General features: G+C 50.7%; 1 protein-coding gene across 4 annotated transcripts in view; it reads right to left on the reverse strand.

The window, feature by feature from the left end:
• The window catches only part of LOC144125365 (uncharacterized), a 220,291-nt gene extending 215,011 nt beyond the window's left edge, over positions 1-5,280 (reverse strand). For 2 of the 4 annotated variants that reach the window (XM_077658679.1, XM_077658678.1), the window contains exon 1: positions 4,759-5,239. The gene's annotated coding sequence lies outside the window, so the exon portion shown is untranslated. Of the gene's footprint in view, positions 1-4,758 lie in introns of all 4 variants that reach the window. The other 2 variants (XM_077658682.1, XM_077658683.1) reach the window with 2 other exon arrangements.
• Between the last annotated feature and the right edge of the window lie 720 nt (positions 5,281-6,000).

Here is a 6,000-nt window from a genome sequence, read left to right on the forward strand (position 1 = left end):
CCTCCGTCCACAGGGGGCCGCAGGAACTTCCCCACTATCCCTCCCCCTCTCTCTTCCAGCTCGAGAGCGGCATACACTTTCCCCCGAGAATTCCGCCAAAGCCAGAGCAGTGGAAAGGGAGGTTTCCGTCACACACATCATCACTCAGGTCGCTCCGAGGGGAGACTGCGCCAACAAGAGATAGCCGGCACCGCTAACGCGGCAGTGATAAGCGCGGGAGATAACACGCACAGCGCAGCAGGCGGCCAGTCTGTCTTTCGCCTGCAGGTCTGCTGCGGCCTCAACAGCAACGCACACACCGACGACCGATCCCCCTCGCCTCCTCCCACGCCACCTCTCCACCCCGACCGCACGCAGCGGCGCGAGGCGGCAGCTACAGGTGTTCGCGGATTGTCGAGTGAGCAGGGAGACGCGAGAGCGGAGCGCCGGCGGTGCGCAGTCTGCTTGGCGCGCTATGCACCGCTCCTCACATGTGACGGCCTACTACTATGTTGCTATTGGTAGTATAGCAGAGCGTAGTAGTATTGCAGACACGGCTGCGCTGCCGCTGTAAAAGGAAAGAAGAAAAAAGCCACCCGTTCGGTTCCAGTCGGCGTGGTTGAGATATGCCCCGCTGCGATGCGCTCACCTGTCAAATCGCGCGCGATGTATTCTGCGAAATTAAGCGCAACTGTGTCACGGGCATACGTTTTCTTGCTCGTTACTATACGACACCGAGCGTACTGCCGTAAATAAAAGGCAACTGCTGAAGTTCCATGCTGTCTTTACGACAGAGTAGTCACCACGGTAAAGACAACTCCCACAGGGCGAATTCAATAGTTAATTTTTTTCGCAATGCATTAATTTCTGAAACCTTGAGTATATGAAAAATGAAAACCATAATAAAGTGACAGATTTCGTCTTCCGTTAAACTACTGATCCCTCACAGCTGAATAAGGAAAAAGATGAGAAAGCATCGGCCTTATGAATCTAGACGCGAAAAGCAATCCTGTTGTTTACAATTCTAATTTATTAAAATTCTCAGTTATTGAAGTTTGACTCCGCGGGCGAAAATGCAGCATTGGACGATTCCATGGGGTGTGGTTAGCACTTAATGACATCAGTGATGGTCCATAACGGGAAGTTCCCTTTTCTTGGGGAATTTGATAGGTAAAATTCGGCAAAATGTTTGCGGAGTTTCGGGGAAGTTTAAAATGGTGTCACTTTTAACAAATTGACGGAGGTTTCTATGTGCTGCAGGGAAAAAGGACCTGAAATAGAGATGTGTGGTCTGACTGAGGGAATTTTGGACAATGGCCATGAAGCATCACTGTGAGACAGCAGTAAATGTCAACTCGCCGCCCAATCTTAACGAATACGCGGGCTTCTTCGAGACCTGTTCCCTAAGAGTAAGGGCAAGTTTGTGTAGGTTATTTTACTACTCAGTACAGAAGTGAAAAAAAGAAAAGTATAATATTCGTAACATATCTATGCTTCTTGCTCTCAACCACTTGCGTCGACAAGACAATGTTACGGAGGAGAACTTTTAAGACGATACCTCCTTCTCCAGAAGCGTCTGAGCTAAATATTAGTGGTAATATGCCCAGCTGTTCGATAAAGTCGATAACGATCTCTCCACACCAATATGCACATGATTATCTAACGCGCCGATTTAATGACCCGGAAATGGGGTCAAATCTCCCTCGGCGCGCAGGCTGGCCTATATATGCTCCTTCCTCAAGCAACACACTTGACCTCATTTATGCCTCGACGCCCCCATTGCTGCGATTTACGCTACATCAAGAATTTTTTTTTTCGTACTGCTGCACATAACGATCTGTCGCCCAATGCTAAGGGTTCTCACAGATCACCCAGTAGACCCTATAACGTCCTACACAGTTACAAAGGGGATAAATGAGCGAAATGTAGATCATGTCTTCTAATGAGCCATATCATTGACGGCGCTATGTAAACGACTCCGCTAGAACACAGGCCGTCCAGCCCTCAAAGAGAGCTCGGTCTAATTAAGCACCTTTCGTGCTGGCAAAAGTGCAAGTTTTAGTCGAGGGATTTGCGCATGACTTTCTCTCCTAGCAAGTTGGCGATTAATGAGGCTGCGCGTAGCCACGTGCCTAGATCGACATGGTCTGTTCACAGAGAAGATTTATCGCATTGAGAAGCCGCATTAATATTATTTGCCTGATACCGACACGAAGAAGACAGCGTACAAACGTGCCACTTTATGGCTACAAATCTGTGCAGTTTTCGTAGAGAAAATTCCAAGGAAAAGCGTTGTTAATTTGCATATCGCGGCCGCATACGCATCGCCCAGCAATTACAGGAACTCATACTAATTATGCGAGAGTGTTGCAACGCTAAACGCGCACCGTAAGATCGTTTAAACCGCTCTCTTATTCGCTCTGGAATTTAACGCAGAGATGGCATACGTCATTCTTGCTTTTCCGATACCCAGTTTGAATGATGTAATTCGCTGATTTCATCGGGTTTAGATTTATAGGGGCTTAACGCCCCAGAGCGACTCAGGCTATGAAAGACACCGTAGTGGAGGGCTCCAGAAATTTCGACCACCTGGATTTCTTTAACACGCACTGACATCGCACAGTAAACGGGCCTCTAGAGTTTCGCCTCCATCGAAATTCGACCGCAGCGCCCGGGATCGAACCCGCGTCTTTTGGGTCAGCAGCCAAGCGCCATAACCACTCAGCCACTGAGACGGATGCCGATTTCATCACAATTAATTATAAATCCGCGTCGTCTGCAGCATTGGCGACCCCCTAACAAGCAGCTTTCGCATAGCGCTCGTTTTGCGTTGCGACAGTCAGTACATGAAAACAATAATAATGGTTCGTTATGCCCCGCCGCGGTGGCTCAGTGGTTAGGGCGCTCGACTACTGATCCGGAGTTCCCGGGTTCGAACCCGACCGCGGCGGCTGCGTTTTTATGGAGGAAACACGCTAAGGCGCCCGTGTGCTGTGCGATGTCAGTGCACGTTAAAGATCCCCAGGTGGTCGAAATTATTCCGGAGCCCTCCACTACGGACCTATTTGTTCCTCTCTTCTTTCACTCCCTCCTTTATCCCTTCCCTTACGGCGCGGTTCAGGTGTCCAACGATATATGAGACAGATACTGCGCCATTTCCTTTCCACCAAAAACCAATTATTATTATTATTAATGGTTCGTTATCTGGAGTATTGATTCCGATAAATAATAATAATAATTGTTTTTTTTTTTGGGGGGGGAAGGAAATGGCGCAGTATCCGTCTCATATATCGTTGGACACCCGAACCGCGCTGTAAGGGAAGGGATAAAGGAGGGAGTGAACGAAGAAAGGAAGAAAGAGGTGCCGTAGTGGAGGGCTCCGGAATAATTTCGACCACCTGGGGATCTTTAACGTGCACTGACATCGCACAGCACACGGGCGCCTTAGCATTTTTCCTCCATAAAAACGCAGCCGCCGCGGTCGGGTTCGAACCCGGGAACTCCGGATCAGTAGTCGGGCGCTCTAACCAGTGAGCCACCGCGGCGGGTCTGATTCCGATAAACCGAGTGCTCTTCGCATGGATACGGGGAGGAAAAAAAAAACAATGGCAGCCGGCTTTGTACGGGCTGGAATTCACGCATAATTCCTAGCGCGTACGAAAGACGCTTGACCGATAGGGCAGCTCAATGCCCGGCTAAGCAGCGCTCGATTACTCGCCCAAAAACGCTGATCAAGAAAAGAAAGACGTTACTGCATCCAGCTCTTTCAACTAAACCCAGCGCCCGGACGCACGAGATGCTGCGCAAGCAGCTGCGGCGGCCAACGCGAGAGAAGTGGTTCCGGCCGGCAGAAAGAAACGACAAAAACAAGTTACACAGGCGCATTTACGGGATGCCCTTGATAGGAAGCGACAGACGGGGAGAGAAAACCGCGCCGGGAAACCCGTTCCGGACAGACAGCTCGCTCGAATGTAGTGCCACACTTCGGGGAAGGAGTAGCCCCAGCAGCTGCCTAACCCCTCTCCCGTTTTATTACGCAACGACGTGTAGTCGATGGGCGAGGAGGAAGGCCGCCAGGAAAACCAAAACACCGCCGGCGCGTGCTGAAGCTGTGCCCGACAAATCGCCAGAACAGCGCAACTATAGCCGCTGGGACTAAGCTACAAAACGCCGAATCAAGTTGCTTAGAGGTGCAGGCGCTTATCGATGAAGGCGCGAGACCAATGAGACCGCCAGTTCCCAGAGCGAACTGGTTGTCCGCCGACGATTCACACACGAACGGACTGACGAATTCGTGCGGCATGCTAGCCACTGCAATAGTATCAAAAAAAAAAAAAGGACAGCAGGCTCTAAGAGGCTATAGAGATAACCCTTGTGGCGCGAAACTGACCTTACCGGATGGATGATTACGGAGAAAATATGCAATCCTGATAGCAGCATAAGGTCGTTGTGTGAGATCAGCGTGCACATTGACTGCACCGTTCGTCTGGGTGACCTGCTTCGAAAGCAAAAAAAAAAAAAAAAACTCGGCCGTTGCCGCACTGTCGGTTATTAAAAGTTTAGCGGAAAGCTGTATACGGCCTTACACCAATACCGAAAGTAGGCCGAGTTGGTTAAGGTTTATATGTCTGTTCTCGTCCGTCCATCGTGTTTCCTTCGCGCGACAATTCATCGTCGTGCTTTAGGCCCATCCTTGCCGTACGAAGTGTCAAGTTGCGAAGCGCTATACCTGATACGAAGTGTCGTGATCCGCGTGAGGTTGTGAATAAGAACACGCACCTTGGTTGACGTGGTTCTTTTCTTTCCCACTTGTGGATCGCTGTCCCTCCAACTTCGCTGACAGACAGGAGAGGTCAGCGTACACTGGTGAGGATCACAACGAACACACACTCTCCGGAGACCAAGTCCGGCACACCAGCGCAATCCAAAGGGGGATTGAGGAAGTGGAAGGCAGACACGGGCCGTTCGCTCACGCTACGCGAAGCGGCACCGTCGACGACAACTTGAGCTCGCACAATGTCTAAACAGGCCGACAAAATGCACACGATAATATTAAACCGCGGCACTGGACGCGCACCAGCGAACAGTCGTTGAGGTCACACGGTGCCGCCGTCAAGAGTCAGGAATACCGAGTGGAAGCCAAAGTTGGCGTGCGTGTGTGCAAGTGCGACCGGCGCAACGACGCGCGACGCGACTGCGACCTGCGCTGTCCGAAGGCCGTCTGCAAGCGACCGCGGAGGCCTGCCTGCCTCGAGCAGACGGACGGGCGAGCGCCGGGAACGCAAAGCGGAGAACGAGAACCGGAACTGCGTCACAGCGGCGGAAGCGGCTCGGGTTCGCCCGACTGGCGCTGGCCAGGGGGGAAGCGCCGCGCCGCTCGAATGACAGAGCGGCGAGCCGCCCCGGCTGTGAGCGCTTGTGCGGCACACGCTGAACGAAGTTTTGGGGCCAGTTAATTCGAGTCATTCTGGCTGGGTTTGAATAGCAGTGAGCTTACAGGCATAGTCTGTCATGAATGAAAACAAAGTGACTGGCCTATTTATGAAGTCGTTCGGTCGTGGCAACGCTTTCATGGATTCTGCCCTGAGGTACAGGTGACCCTACTTACTAAAGTGTCTGGGAAACGAATTGTATGTGCCGAGCTCTGCACTGTCATATGCCTGTCATTTCCCAAAGCGCAACAGTTTTGAAGAAGCATCTTGCCTAATAAACTGCAAAGTTTTCGTTCGGTGAGATGCTGTCAAAAGCACGAAAGATGTGGCTAAGTGTAGGCTTACGTTGTAGCTACGCTTATAAAATGAAACAATAGTAATTGCGGGCATGTTGCCTATGGTTTTCTTTATTTGAATGAACATAGGGGGCGTCCCAGCTAACTTTAGCCAGGGTTTTGAAATATGCCGCGGCTCTCTACGACGACGCGACCAAATGCATATTGCTTTGCTACATACAAATTATTATTATTATTTGTATGTAGCAACTCACACTATTTTTGCATTGTGCTTAATTGCATAATTGGTCGAG

Source organism: Amblyomma americanum, chromosome 3, assembly GCF_052857255.1.
Source record: "Amblyomma americanum isolate KBUSLIRL-KWMA chromosome 3, ASM5285725v1, whole genome shotgun sequence".
In the NCBI taxonomy this organism is placed as follows: Eukaryota; Metazoa; Arthropoda; class Arachnida; order Ixodida; family Ixodidae; genus Amblyomma; species Amblyomma americanum.